The sequence below is a fragment of the Copadichromis virginalis genome, linkage group LG10, assembly GCF_057382275.1.
Source record: "Copadichromis virginalis isolate Kocher_CV1m ecotype Utaka linkage group LG10, C_Virginalis_male_GT1.1, whole genome shotgun sequence".
Classification (NCBI taxonomy): domain Eukaryota; kingdom Metazoa; phylum Chordata; class Actinopteri; order Cichliformes; family Cichlidae; genus Copadichromis; species Copadichromis virginalis.
In genome coordinates, this window is record NC_140627.1 from 8,783,867 (window position 1) to 8,800,427 (window position 16,561).

Consider the following 16,561-nt stretch of genomic DNA (forward strand, 5'->3'; position numbering starts at 1 on the left):
CATGTTATTCATTTCAAGATTATGTCCACGGAGACATGCATTTTAGCAGAGTTTCAGTAGTAGCGCACCTATTCTCACATATCAAATGACAGTTCATGTACTGTGGGGATGTGTGTCCAGACGTAAACAGAAAGGAAAGAAGAATAAAAGTGCATTACAGCTTGGAGAAAATCCTCTGGATGAGGAGGTAAAGCAATGGCAAAAATACAAACTCAGCATGTACTGAAGAAAAACTACTAACGTCCACATTTTTGACACATACTCTAAATGTAGAGAGGTAGTTGAAAATACCACTTCATTACTGGGTTAGAATAAAATATCGTTTAATGCTTCCAGTGCAATAGCTCATAGTTTAGAGTTCGTTGTGGCTCTTTGTGGCCACTTTCAATCACAAGGTCAACTGGCGGGAGGCAGCCTGTCTCTGAACAATTGCAGTCCAACTCAGACTGATTGGAGAAGGTTTGCAAATAATGGCTGATTGATGACCACTGACAGATTGCCAGAACATTGCAATCATCATCAGCCTGACCTGTGAGTGCATGTGTTTGCAATCACCAATGTAAGAGTTGCCTGGTGGTTGTAATCTGATTATGTTTATATGTAAAAGTAAAGCTGCCTCCTGCCTATGACATTCTGCTGTTAAATCGCCATCGTGCAACAACCATGTCACTATTTCAATAAGAAGAGATCACTTGGAATTGAACATGAATTACTGATATATAAAAATTCATGTATTTAGACTCTGATGAGCCATCATGGCAGAAAGGAATCATAGCGATGATAGGATTTAGGGCAGGACCCCCCAAAGTCCAGAGGCTGGTGGTGGTGAGGATGAAGGCTGAGGCTTGGACGGAGCTCTGACTGAGGTGTCTGTGAGGTGGAGATGGGCTACATGAATAAAAGTCTGAAAAGGAGAATGATGGAGAGCACAGACTTAAACCATGCAAAGCGGAGGGTGATTGGTGTAAAGAAGGTGGCCAAGAAGATGATTGGACAAGAGTACTGATGTCAGTATTGACATTGACAGCGTGGGAAAGTGGTATTGATGTAAAGAACAGGAAGCAGCCTAACACTCAGGAAAGCAGGCAGATGAGTGATTACAGATCTTCCTTATTGAACTTCCACATAAGATTGATTTGTTTACAAATTTCTGAATTATCTTTCAGAACTATGAGGTTATAACTGGAACTGAACGTAAAAAGTTAATGTGAATTTCTGTGTATGCAGACGGAAGAAGATTTGTCATGTTACCACAAACAGATCGCACCAATTCAACCCCATTCAACTGCAAACTGATAGCAGACTGTCTTTTTGGTATCCTCACAAATGAAAGCCCTTTGGAAATGGCAACTGACCTACACGTGTTCGAAACAACCAATTCAAAGTCACTGCAAGCTTACACATGCACATGTTGCAATGATATTGGCCCAACCACTGTTTTGTCCAGTCTAACCACAGCATGTGGAAACTTTTTAAGATTTTGCTTCTAAATTGTCGGACTTTCTTTTTACTTCTCTTTTAACTATTTAAAGCAGGCTTCAGCAACAGTTCTCCAGGTTTGCTGAAGCTATTTCAAAGGCTTTCTTTGGACATTGGCTGTTTTTTCACTCATTCCTTGGACCTGAGCCTTTTCAGAGGGATGTTTTCTATGTTTGTTAAGCCCCTAAACACTGACCTCATGTGAGAGAAAGCACCAAACAAAAAAATTAACCAGTGCTGTGTCTACAATTTATTTTTGTTGTATCTTTAGGCAATATTAGCAGCCAGCTTAAATTAACCTTTAAAGCACACCAAGTACTTAAATGCACTCTAGAAATATGGATTGTTCCATTATTTAATGCAGGGATGTTTTTGTCATTATACACCCCCCCCCGCCCCGTAATTTGTTATTATCCGATGGATGTACACCTGTGGAAAAGTACTTTTGAGCAAATTAAACTCTCTTCTGACAAAGCCCTTCAATCTTCTGAGCCCAGTGATTGGCTAACCTTACTAAGAAAAAGATCCAATCCTTGTGTAAATCAAACAGCTGTTTCCTAGTGCGGCAAGGATATCTTGAAGTTCCATTTTTATATACTGCAGTTATTTTTGTTCCACTTCTATTCATCCTGAGACGTGGTAGATTAACTGCTCAGCCTTTTTTGCAGGGCTGACAGCCTTTATACCAACATCGTTTCCATTATGTTTGTTGTCAGTATAAATTATTCCTGAAGCACCTGCTCAATGGACACCCAGCTGCTTTTTGTCATTTAGAAGGGGAAATCCTGAGTGCTGCATTGAAATAAGCACAGATATTTCACCTCGCTGCTCAACATTCGCCTTCCTTTTTGTCATAATACATGCTTCTGTAACGATCACTTAGAAGCGAATTGCACATATCACACACCAGCCTCCACCTCCTCAACCAGCCTTTCAGGTTTTAACCTTCAGCGCACATGTACGTCCCTCCTACATCTCTTTATTAAGTAAAAGTGCAGCGTGTATTGATTGTTTTGCCAGCAGCTGTCTTTTTTCTTCTCATACATACAAAGTTAGAATGCATGTGTGTAACATTGGGTCTTTTGGGGTGGATGAGAGGAGCTCATCATCACTGTAACCAATAACGCATGTTCCGCATAAGCAGCCACACATGCATCACTTTTCAGATGGTGTCATTGCAGAGGCTCAGCCTTACAAAGACTCATTTACATCCTCATACATACAAAAGAGAGCATGTGGGAGAAAACCCCCACATCCATCCCCTCCCTTCTAAGGAAACCCCAGCATTCTGGCATGTCTGCGTGATGCTGCAGTGATGTTTTATTAATCTTCCTAAAACATGGATTCTCCTTTTCACTCCGTTTACACAGTTTTATTCAATCAGAGGGAAAAAATGCATCAAGCAGAGAATGTGGGTAGCTGGTATTTTATGTTGTGCAATGCAGGCTGTATCTGCAATTTTCAGGAACATTTTTTTTTTGTTCTTTGTGTATCGGTGAAGCAGGTGAAAGATCACTCAGCGGGGGAAGCCCTTAACTCTCGCTCTCTCTAGCTTATCAGCATGCATCCTTTAATTACTCACACATATTCATTATTTGCCTCCCACAGGCTATGAATTATGCAACACTTATTTCCACATGAGAACAGTGAGAAGACACAAGGATTGCCTGTTTCCTGTCCTTTGTCTGTCTGTCTCTCTCTCCTCTTCCTCCTCTCCCCCTGCCTCTTTAGCTCAGTACCCCTCTCCCATGCGGTGCTGTCATTCTGGCACATTAGGGACAATGAGAAGAAAGATGAAGGTATTCATCGCAGACTACCACATTTGTGAAAAAAGCAATTTTACTCATGATCTGATATGGTTCTTAAGGTTATTTTCAGTGACATGTCTGATAATTTCATTCATTTCTAAATAGGGCACAAAACGGTGTGCACAGTCTCTGCAGTCAGTTGAAAATACAAGAAATACGAGGAGCTGAGACTCTCACATCTCACACTTTATGGTGTTTATTTTTTTTTATTTTTTTTTTACTGCTTCCATTGGGAACAGGTTTCACCAACCAGCCTCTATGCCATGTGTATATTTATTCTTATTATTCTTATTCACAATAGAGGACATAAATCTTGGGTTCCATTAAAACTACCACACCTGACATATTTCAGTATTTCAACCCTGTGTACAAGCTGAAAGTCTGTTGTAGACAGCTGCAGCAGAAATAACCAGAATGTTACCTCAAACTCAGGAAAAACAGCAGTAACGAAGCGTGGGAGATAGAGCGGATCTCTGCTGAGGTGGTGGTGGATCTGTAGGCTCCCAGTCACAGCTAGGGCTTTGGCAAAATAAAGCCGTGGCACAGAGGGAGTAGGATTTAAGAGATGACTTCCTACTCTGTCATCCGTGCGCCCACACAGCCAATCTGCTACTACTGCTATCTGAGTGAGCCTCCCTGGACCCTCAGGACAGCTACACCCTTATTTGAGCTTCCTCTATCTGCCCAACATTTGTACCTCAAGGGAAAACGGTGCTGCATGGGATCATTTAAAAAAATCAATTAATAGAATAACTGAAAGGTAACTGAACTGTATGTATGTACAGTACTGTGTAAAAGTCTTCTGTCAACACTAATTTCTTTATGTTTTACCAAGAAAATGTTAAAAATTTACAGTGATTTAATGAAATACATGGAAATATAAGGTTTGTACATTTCTAATGAGCTTGGAAGTCAGCGTTTGGCAAGACCAACCTTAAGCCTTCAACACAGCCTGAACTCTCATAGAAAAGCTTTCTTGTAAATAGTATTTTAACTGCTTACAGCTTTGGCAGTGCATTTTGGATCATTGAAAAAGGAAATTGTTGCCAATCAGCCACTTTCCAGATGGCATTGCATGGTGCATCAAAATATGCAGGACTTTTCTGCATTCATAAATCCATTAATTATGACACAATCCTCAACACCAACGACTGACAAGCAGCACAAACCATGACAGAGCCTCCAATGTGGTTTGAATCACAAGTTTCAAATTTGGATTCATCACTCCCTGAGACCTGCTCCCACTGATTTTCAGTCCAGTTCTTGTGTAACTTGGCATACCTCAGCCTTTTGTCCTGATTTTCCTTCCTTAAGCATGGCTTTTTGACAGCCACTGAGACTATTTCCAATGAGGCTTTGGTAAACACTGGATTAACTGAAGGGCCAGATGCAACTCTTAGGTCCTGTGTCAGGTCTTTGCTGGATTTCCCCCCCTCTTTCTCACTGACGTCATGTCTGTAGAGATACTGTTCAACTGCTGTAGTTTTTGGGCCTGCCACTTTTTTTGTCCTCCACGTGTCCAGTCTACAATTTTAAAGGACACATTCACATACCTATTTATGTTTAACTCACTTCATAATCCATTAGTAACTGACATTAGACACACTGTGTCATTAGGCTGCCAGCCAATCAGTTCTTTGAATATTGTTATCAGTACTCTGCTACCTGGAAACTTTATTCTTTCATTGAGTTTTATTGTCCTGGAGCTGGTGCTCAGGTAATGGATCAGGTGGAAGAGCATTGTGCCTACCAACTGGTAGGTCAGTGATTCTCCAGTTCCTCCAGTCCATGTATCAAAATGTTCTCAGGCAAGCTACTGAACCCCAAGATGTATCTGTCAGTGTGTGAGTGTCAATGTTAGATAAAGCATTTAGGCATGGAAAAAAGAGCTCTATGTATGTGTGTGATCAAGTGAATGAGACTTGTACTACAAAGTGCTTTAAGTGCTCAAGTTGAGTAGAATAGCGTTATATCACATTCAAAAAATTCTGCACACTAACGAGGAGTTGATGAAACTATTTCAGGTGCTGGAAACACTACATGCCTGTACTGCCCAGGACAGATGATAGGAAGTGAGGAGGAAAGCACAAACCCCTGTTTCACCCTGTAACACATGCACACTTGGCACAAGTTGTAGAAGAAGCAGAAAGCCAAAGACAACTCTCATACATGTGTTCTTAGTGACATTATTAAGTGAAATTTCTAAAGAAAAGGTTAAAACAACATTTTTAAATCTTCTTATTAATTTTCATTTTATTTATTGTAATGTCGCTCTAAAAATATTAACCAAAGCAACATCTTCCCATCCGTGGTGTTTGGGATTTCTGCCTGAATGATGCCTAACATTTCAGGATGTTTATCAGATGCGTCACCAAGCAGCAAATGTTTTATCCAAGAAGTGCAGAACAATATAGACTATGAAAAGGAACAGGATGCTGACGGCCCTATAGGAAACACACAATTTCATCCACAATGCACTGGAGCCAGTTAATTAGCAGTCTGTTTCTGGTAATGACTGGATTACTATTATTAGACGTTTTAAATAAATGGGACAAACAAATGACTGCAGTACAAGTCCTTCACCACCACAGTAGATCATGCCTTTCTTTTTTTAAAATGACATCAGGCTCTATTCAGAATATTGTAAATCTTCTAGCGGATAAAAAGATATTAAGATTTATAATCATGTTCTAAAGTTAGTCCATTCCCATCTGAATGAAATGACTGAATGCAAGCAATCACTGAAGAAATTCAGCTGATGTTTAATTTTCTCGCTATCAGAGAATTTCATTTCTGATCATTGACTGTGTCTGCAGAGAAAACAGATGGGTTTTAAACTATCGTAATATCTTTGGGAAGCAGTGGCTGCATTTTAGACACGCTTTGGTGGATGACAGCTGGTTTATGTGGGCACGTCAGAACCGAGGCTGTTACTATTCTCCCCAACATGTCAGTGTTTTCTTGCGCCACTGATTTAGTGTAACATGGGCCCAGTGAGACTGAGGAAAGTATATCAGCAAAAACTCTGGCTTTGGGGATTCTTGCCCTCCTTTATTCTCTGCTTCTTGCCCTGTATATTTTACATAATGCTTAGTTATCAATAATGCATGAATGAACACTCTTTCAAAAGTGTTTTTACTGCAAACTGCTTTATGTTTTTGCAGACCAACGCATTTATTTATAATATATATATATATATATATATATACGTAAGAACAAGTTTAACAGCAGGTGAACTATAAAAATGCTATAAATAAATAAGTACATTTACACATCGATAAACATGACGAGCTACAACAGTATTTTAATAGCTTGAATGTCAGGTATGAAAAAGGTAAAGCCTCAAGATGTGTAGCGTCTCTAAATTTCTATTTATGATCACAGCAATAACAGAGAAATCATTAACGACTCAGTTACGTGTGACATGCAAGTGATAATAAAAAATAAATAAAATAAAAAATACTGGAAAGGACGGAGAGGATTTTTGACAACAAACTGGTCATGTGGATTGACATGTTTGCCAGAAGCAAAGCCCTCCATGGTTCATTGCAGTCTGATGTGCCCTTGATCCCAGCCGATTTCTTCTTTTAATGGGTCAAGGTTATGATTTATTTTGTAATCCAAAGCATGCGGGTATTTTAAGTTACATGGTTCTGTGTCATAAAGGCTGCAAGACTATAAAAAAGGAACACACGCCCAGATTTTTTGGGGGTTTTTTTACATCATGTTTGAATGAAACAAATACATGATACAGCAAATCAAGGCAGGTCTTTTCTTTTCCTTTTTTTCTTGAGTTCTGTGGGGCTTTATTTAAGCGAGGTTTTCACTCGTACAGCAAAAAAGAGTTGTAACAGAGCCGGTTGATACCCTAAATCAGACTCTGGAGTCTACTCAATTGTGACATTTTTAAAATATGTACTACTTTCAAAGTGGCAGTCTGAAACAAGAAGTGGGACATGAACTGATTGTCAAATTGCTGCTGAAACTCCAGCCTTTCATTCTAAAACCATCAGGGCCGAAGGAAATGTGCAAGAGTTTCTTTAAGATACTTGGCGGTTTAGTTTCACCTTAATGAATAGGGATTTTGAAAAATGAAATGTTTAGTGTTTGGCAAAACAAAATTTAAGTCGCCACGGTTGCAGTTGTTTCTCTCATATCTTATTGTGATGATAAGCTTTTTCTGCTGCTTCACAAAAATCTTTAATCAAAGGACAGATACGGTGAAGAAGACTTGGGAACCAAAAGACTGATAGCTCCAAAAATAGATCAAAAGTCCTTTTAGTTTAGAAACATCCCAAATGAATCAGTGGGAAAATGGAACAGGGTGGATTTCACACAGAAAATCAACACTGAACTAAACATTAACCTCACATTCATTTTAGGCAGATGGCAGAGTTATGGACTGTTTGGATGAGCTGGTCTCTCTGAGCAGCCCTTTATTATAAATCTGTCTTGTTTATTTCAATGCACAGTAAATTTGACTTTTTTGATGCTGGATAGCAAAACTTTCCAAATCACATAAATCACTGGGTCAAAAGTGGCATAAATCAACAATATAATATTATGAACAGCATAATATAAATTCTGTTAAATATTAATGTAAGACAATGTATTTTCCATCTGCATGAGTCTGTTGAAGTAGTTTATCTGGAAACAAGAAACAATTTGGGGAAAGAAAACAAATCAAATTTTCAACAACCATGACTTGAAACTTTAATAGAAATTTCATTTTGTTCATTAAAATCAATTTTCCACTTATCCAAAACCAGGTCACAGTGGCAGCAGACTAAACACAGTATTCCAGAAATCCTTCTCCCTAGCAACACTTTTCATTTCCTCATGTTGGAACCCAAGGCCTTCCCTGGCCACATTATATACAATATATATAATCTTTCCAGTGAGTTCTGGGTCTTTCCTGGGGTGTTCTCCTAGTTGGGCGTGTGGAAAACCTCCAACATAAGATGAGAAAAGTGCAGCCAAGCCAGATGCCACTACAACCACCTCCTGGTTACTTTTAACATTGCCTAACAGAAATATCCTCCTAGCTTCCTCGGGATGTACCAGATCCTCACACTGTCTCTAAGGCTAAGCCCAGCCACCCTATAGAGCAAAATCATTTCAGTCACTTCTTTTTAAGACCTTACTCTTTTAGTCGTTGATATGCAGATAAGTGAGGGTAGGAACACAAAATGCACTGGTAAAACAAAATAAAGCATGAAAAGCACAGCCAGTGGGTGCAATGTCATCTTTTATTGTTTTACACATCCGGTTTCATTTCAGCTCCTTGTATGTTAGAACTTCGCTCTCCTTTGCGGCTGGTTCATGTACCAAAAACAACATGAGTAAGAGTGGCCCAGAGACCGGTTGGAGAACATACTGTACATTAGCTCCATCTGACAACAGAGCTCACTGCAGGCAGATGGACAGGCCCTGGTGTGGAGCGAATGCGCTCGCTCGCTCTGTTCGATTATAAATTCAACTTGAGTTTTCTGGCAGAGAACGAAGGCCTCAGACTTGGAGGTGTCATTTCAAACTCTTCTCCCAACTGCTGCAGTACATGCTGAAGGTCATGCTTCAGTGAAGCCAACATAACCACATAATTCAGAAGCAAGAGAGATGTTATTCTGAGCTTTCCCATGAATATCACAAATAGCATTGAAGACAAGGGTAAACCCTGATGTAGTCAAATCTCATCCAAACCTGGCACCTTGTCACTGTCACCTTATCACTACCCCAGCAACATCTGCCAGTGTAGCTGATAAGTCCTCCTCTGTGGCCTCCCCTTTTCCCCAAACCAGGCTTTTTCCCCCTTTAGCCCAACAATGCACACCTGCTGGTTCAGAAGCTAAAACCTGTAATCTTCTTTCTTCAGCAGCACGGCTTCTTCAAAGACCATCTGTAGGTCAGGCTCTGATGAAGTCCATCGATTGACACCATGACAGGTACTGATGACCTTATTAGCACAGCTCCCACCAATGGAGGTTTAAAACATGTCCCATTCAGACTCCATGTCTCCAAACTTGGGACTCAAGAGAAAGTCTTCTGGACATAAGAGTTAAGGAACCCATGACACATTCCCAGTTAAACCCAAAGACCCCAAGAAATATTCTAAACTGCTCTTTGGTGCATAAGCAAAAACAATAGACAGTAATACTGCAACTCCCAATCACATAGTATCATAGTATCAGCTCTTTTTCAGGCATTTGGTTCTAGAACCCTTGCTGTGGAGGCAAGCTGAATCATCTAGTCAGTACGGTTTTACCTCCTGCTCTAGCTCAGGTTATATTATGTGTTGGCTACTTCAGCACGTACCCGGTGATGGAGGGCTTTATGATTCATTTCTACTTAAAGCTGATTTGGAACATCATTTAATGTGGTGAAGCCTCTTGAAAGTATACAGAGACATTACTCAGAGACCAGATTGAAACTGCGCTTCAGAAAGTAACTGAAGTGATGATCTTACTTTGATGCAAAAGTGTCTGGCGCCATCTTGTGTCACTGACTTTGTGATGAAGCTGTGTGATCACTGAAAACCAACAAAAAGGAAAAATGTACTAGTTTTCCTTTATTGTTGTACTTTATCTAAGTATATCTATTTTATGCTGCTTTTTTTTTTTTTTTTTTACCTCTACTCAACTACAACCTAGATGCAAAAGTTGTACTTTGTACTCCATCCAATTTATGTTAAAGCTTTAGTTACTTAATATTTTGCAGATCTGACTTGTCTAGTGCCAATTCATATGCTGTAGTGTATTTGGAGTAGATTTTAAGCGCTTGAAACAATGTGGTCATGTTTTTTATTCAGCACTGCCCCCTACTGTTCAAAACAATGAACTATGAGGTTGAACGTTCACAAATTATGCTTTATACTGTATTTTCTGCAATCACTCATCATGTCTGCATCGTCAGTGTAGCTTTTGCTCACATTCAAACATTCCTAGCATCCTTCTACATGTTTTCTTTCTGTGATTTTTCAGATAGGTAGTTTGCCAAACTCAGTACCAAGTAAATGCTTCTGCTTACCCAAGTCTGTCATCATAAAGCGCTTTGAGTGCTCAGAAGAGTAGAAAAGCGCTATATAAGAACCAGTCCATTTACCATTTACCATCTCAAAATATTCTGTAAAAAGACACTGCCATGTGACCTATCACAGATGATTTAAGGTGGTGCCACCTTATGTTTCATTGTCTGATGAAAAGCAATTGCAATTACTAAGGAAAATGGGAGTTCTTCCAGTGTGTGAACCTGTAATTCTTCTCTACAACAATTAATGCATTTTCACTGTCAGCAATTTTATCTACCCTTATAATTAAGATTTTCAAGGGATTCATCAGGATTTTGCACAAAGTGGTTTTCATTCAGATGTGACATTTCTTCAGATTTCTGCTTTCTTTCATATAGAGACTTTTCAAGCTTTTGTTTGTGATTTATGTTAGCTTCCACATCACAGCTGCCTGGCTGTTCCCTTCAACCCCATTGGAAGTGGAGGTGCTGCAGCAAATCCACATTCACTTCCGATTATCCTTATCAGGGTTGTGGGGGCTGGAGCCTATCCCTGCTACCATGGGCTGCCACGAGGCAGGGTGCACCCACCAAAGCAAACACGGGAAGAATATCCAAACTCCACACTAGCCAGATGGTAGGGTCAAACTCAGGACCATATTGCTGTGAGGAAACAGTGCTAACCACCGTTCCACTGCGCTGCCCATATGTGACAATAATAATACAACTAATAATTATTATTATTATCATTATTACAGTTTATGCCTTAGAATAAATATACTCCCTGCCACCACGCACACACTTCAGCACCCCTAACCCTAAGGTCCTTCCTCTGGTTCAGCCTATACAGTATCTCATAATCTACTAGTGCATGTGCGTAGGCAGTATTGACGATCACTAGAAAATCAGTTTTTCTTGAGCTGTGTTTTGCAGCAGCTGTCATGTCTGGCTATCTGGCACGCAGATGAAGGACCCAAATGTAGGACTCAGAAACAAAGGGAGTGAACTAAAGAAGGCAGCTTTATTTGCTGTAAACTGGTACTCGGAAATGTTAAAAATCTCTAATAAAATCAAACAGAAATAAACTAGAAACTTGCAACTGGGAATTTACGACTAGGAATAAACGAGGGAACATGGAACACAAGGAAATACACAGCAAATGGGGACAACTCGACAACAAATAGAGGAAGACTACATTTAAATACACACACAAGATACTGAGGATGATGGGCAACAGGTGGGAACACAGACAAGACCAAGACAACCAGGACACGAAAGGGAACAGACCAAAGGAACAAGTAACTAAGTGTCATGAACGGTCCTATCCTGCCTGCTTTACACGGCCAGACTCACAGAGGCGAAAATGAACTCAAAAACACAACTTTATTGCTGGACAGCAGAAATACAAAACTAACCAAACTTGGAATAGACATGAAACTAAATAGGCAGGGAGGGAGGCAGAACACACGGTGGGGAATGAGGAAGAATGCAACACTGAACAGAGGGAAACAGAGGGCTTAAATACACAAGGAATGATGAGGAAACTAGAATAACATGGGGAACAGATGAGACAAATTAGACATGACAAGACAGAGAAAGCAAAAACTAAAGACACTGAACAGGATACGCAAGACTTTCATAATAAAACAGGAAACGATGAAATGAGCTTGACACAGGAGTAGAGGAAAAGCAGACAAGAGAGGGAGTGAGAGAACAAGAGGGAGCACGAGCGGGAAAGACAAGACAGGCTGCGGAACAAGGATAAACATGATAGGCAGGGAGACATGGAACAAAACACAAGGGAGGGAAACCAGACACAAAGACACACACACAACCCACAAAACACAAACACACAGAGAGAGACACAGAAGGACAGAAACACAAGGGGAAATCTAATAATCAAGGAACTAAACACTGAATATAAGAAACTCAAAAAACCATAACTAAGACTACTAATGAACCTGAATATATACCATAATACAAAATATCACGACAACACTAAAACACAAGAAACTCAAAAACGCCCAGTGTTGACCTAAAATGACCCTAACCCTAACCACAGAACCATAACACTAAGAACCAGAAACATAAATGATTAAATTAGGAAGCACACACCAAGGCAAAGAAACAAAGATCGCCCCCATAATAAATAAGTTACAAAAGTCCTGTCCCGTATTCATTAAGTCTGTCCCGTATTCATTAAGTCTGTCCCGTATTCATTAAGTGAAAAAAAAAAAAAAAAAAAAAAAAAAAAGTCCAAAAACACAAAAACACTGAGTCATGGCAATCCACCTGGCAGTTAACACCTTACACTATATTACTCTGTTTGTGTGGGGAGACCCAATCCTTGGGCTGGACCTGTCATGTTCCTGGGTCGGTGACCCAGTGTTTTTGAGTTTTGGACACTTAGGTTTTGGTTTCTCTCTCACTGTGTCTAGCCCCTTATCACTTTAGTGTTTGAGTTCTAGCTTTAGGTTTTGTTATGTGGCTTCCCTGTGTTTCCTGTTTTACTTTGAAGGTCCTGTCTCATGCTAGTGTATTCTGTTTTCCTTCCTTGTCTTGTCTAATTAGGTTCAGCTGTGTTCTCCTCTGGTGTGTCATTCCCTCATTACTTTGTGTGTATTTATAGTGTGTGCCTACCTGTGTTCCTTGTTGCGTTGTCTGTGTAACCTGGTGTAATTTCTGCGTCTCTCTGCCCAACATTCTCCGTGGCATTTCTGCTCTTCATCCCATGTTTGTATAGTTTCAGGTTTGTTCTTTAGTTGTTCCCAGTTTAGGGTATGTTTTAGTTTTGCACTCACTTTTGTTGTGTTCACCTTCTGCAACAAAGCTCACTCGCAACACAGCCAGTGCCAGCAGTTTGGGCCTTTCCTTCACTATACCACACGACTGTTGCCGCAGCTGTGACAGGACCGATTGTTGGCGCAGCGTGTTTAGGGGTTAAAAGCCACAGTGACACGCAGAGCCAAAAATTGGTGTTCAAAATTAATGATCAAAAAACGTACCTCACAGCCCAATGTTCGCCAGTGGTGCTATCAGGATGGTGGGTCTTTGACTCAGCACTTTGAGTTTATTTTATATTCATGATTCTTTCTGTTGCTTTATGAGTTTGGTTCTGCTTATTGTTCTGAGTTTATTTGTATTTGTATCATTCCTTGTCTTTGTCCACTTCCCGTGTTTCCTATATGAGAGTCTGTCTTGTCTGTGTATATTTCCCAAAGTCAAGTCTCTGTTTATTTCCTTTCGGTCTCTTTTTTGTTTTCCTATTTGTCTCTCTGTGTATCTCGCTCCCTCACCCTTTGTGTCTTAGTCATCTCCCTTGCCATGTTCCTCTCCTTGTGTTTCATCCTTTGTCTCCCCAAGTCTGTCTTCCATGTATGCTTCCATGTTTGCTTATCCTCATTTCAGCATCAAGCTCATGTGTTCTTGTCGCTTTTCAAAACTTTTGAATCCTGCAAAGGTTTGGCCTTCCTCCCGTCAGGATTAAGTAAAGTGCCTGTTTTGTGTTTTGTTCCTAAATCCTAACTACAGCTGCTGTCTGCACTACATAACTCCATAACTTCGTAGGTAACTTGTTCTCTATTAGCATACACCTTGGCATGTCAAACTGTGTGGTCTCATGTCTGACCACACTGTGGCTGGAGTGCTTACATTGGTTCCCACAAGCTTACACTCCATCACACTTATCTTTCATAACATACACAAACACTATAATGGAATAGTAATCAGTGAACTATAATCTAAGCCCGAATCTGTCAAGTCTATGATTTAACTTATTCTGCTAAGATCTGCGGGTACTGTTCTAAAGGGAGCATGTTTGGTTTTTGTATCAGGCTTCCTGTTCCCAGTCGGAACAAATGTTTCCTCTGTGCAAGCATGTACGCTGTAGTAGCAGATAAAAGTGGGACTGATTACCCAGTCAAAAGAAAGGCTACTACCTTTCAAAAGAAAGCTGAGAAGAGCACAACTAACAGGTCTATAATGGTGTAGCTATCAGCAGCTGTTACAGACAATGAGTCATGGTCAGATCCAAAACTTTATCAATGAACGACGTGTTCTAACGTCTCTCTCACTCTCCATCTCTCTCTCTCTCCCTGTCATTTATTTTGGACACAAATAATAATAAATTGCGCAGTGATAAACAAGTACTCAGATCACATGTGCAATTGTTATTTACTTATATTATTTTATAATTTGACTTTACATACTGCTGGGTGGTTTGTAAAGTTCACAGTAACTTGTATTATCATTATGCTATATTTATGTGTCTATAGATAGATAGATAGATAGATAGATAGATATGAGAGGTATCTGAATCTGTCTAATATCCCCCGAATGGATTGTTAATTTATAAATTCACCATATTCATAAACGTCTTAATGTGGTAACAGAATATAGAATTTATTATTATTTGTGATCAGTGGGTTTGCAGGGTGGGTGCTGGGGGTCTTTAGGCTTTGGCCCCACCCCTGCCACCAGAATATTTTTAAGCAAGTGTTTCTAACTTTAATTTGAATATTCAGTATCCCACCATCTGCCCCCACCCCCCGCACAAACAAAACACACAGTATAATTCACACCCTCATTAAAGTGAATATTACTTATGCCATTTTACACCAACGAACTCAGATAGCTAAGGATGAAGAACCTTTTGTTCTTTAAAGAACCATTTGTAATAGCTAAAGAACCATCTTCAAAATAAAAAGGTTCTTTGATGTATGATGGTTCTTTAAAGAACCATAGAGACATCTGAAGAACCATTTAAGAACCCTAATTTTTCTGAGTGTAGGGTCAAAAAAATCGGATTTGATGCGCTTTCGCCTAAGGGTTTTCATTTAAGCAGCATTTGTCCTTCTCTCCTGGATCACAGGAGCTTTCTTTAGGTGTCTTCCCAGCCTTGACAAATGTCCAGCTGGGCTGACCACATTTACTCAAGCTTTTCTTGACGTGACATTCTTTTACTTCAAAATCGCTGATGAATAGGGGCTGATTGGGACCTGATGAATGTAAAAACAAAGAATTACCATATTTATTTGTATTTTTTTTACCTGATTTTTGTTTCTGGGAGAAATGAGGATATTTGTTTTGAATTTCGATGTAACAGTGGGAGTATAATGTCCTCGTAAGTAGATATCAGGCCCTTGTAGAGCAAAATTTTGTATTTTGGTCTAGACTACCCAAACTGTGATGTCCACATATGTGGACGCCAGGTCCTAGGAGAAAACTTTAACATATTTAAATGATGCCTTCTCTGTGTGGTTAATGAATGGTGAAATTAAAAGTGTCACATAGGCTCTTACAAGTCTACAAGTGCAAAAAAAAGAGGACGGTTGGTCACCCTAGATAAGTAAGATTTGGCATGTCAGGGGACTCATTGTGCAGTTTTCTGTGGCAGACGCAACACAAGGTATTATCTTGCCCTCCTTTGCAAGCTCAGAGCAATAAAATCACATGCTAAATGTCAAATACTGCTACAAAGCTTTGAGATTACAGTTATTTACGGTAACTGACTGTTAATGTTTAAACCCTAAATGTCCCAGGTTTTGCTCAGTTCACCTTAGAACAGCACAAACTACTGGGTCAAAATATCTGTCATTGTAATTTTCCACAATTCCTGGAAAGATGTTCAGTCTACTAGAATGAATCATTTACTTTCTGCTGTTTACTTTCTTCCCTTGTCACAGAGGGTCACCGATTGAACAGTTATCCAAATAGCATATTTTATAGCTCAGAAAATGTAATGAAAGCCTCGAACTTCCAGTGAATGTTATTTGTCGTACTTGCTGAGTAAATCCAAAAATCGTAGATTTCTTTTAACTTATTTTACCTTAATTTTTCACATTTTGGTGAAGCTCACTCATATTTGTTATAAATTAAATAAAGTAATTTTCCTCGTTTTGGTTCGGTTAAAAAAAGACAAAGACAATAAACTTGTTTCACCGTTGTCATAGTTCTGTATTTCTATATTTCCTGAAGTGTCACCCAACTTCATCGAGTCTCTGTGGCGCAATCGGTTAGCGCGTTCGGCTGTTAACCGAAAGGTTGGTGGTTCGAGCCCACCCAGGGACGTGCTTTTCCATAATTTACTTGTACGGCAAAGGTTCTTTATGTTATATTTAAATTCATTTTCACATTCATATTCCCAGAAAAAGAAAGAATGTGTTTAACACCATATTTCTCTGTGGTGAAAACAAAATGGCCTTAAAATGGTAATGGTAAATAGCCTGCATTTGTATAGCGCTTTACTTAGTCCCTAAGGACCCCAAAGCGCT

General features: G+C 39.6%; 1 non-coding gene across 1 annotated transcript; it reads left to right on the plus strand.

Moving 5' to 3' along the window:
• The first annotated feature begins 16,284 nt into the window (after window positions 1-16,284).
• On the plus strand, window positions 16,285-16,358 carry trnan-guu (transfer RNA asparagine (anticodon GUU)). The gene has a single exon. It is a non-coding gene; the product is annotated as a tRNA-Asn (tRNA).
• Window positions 16,359-16,561: the final 203 nt, after the last annotated feature.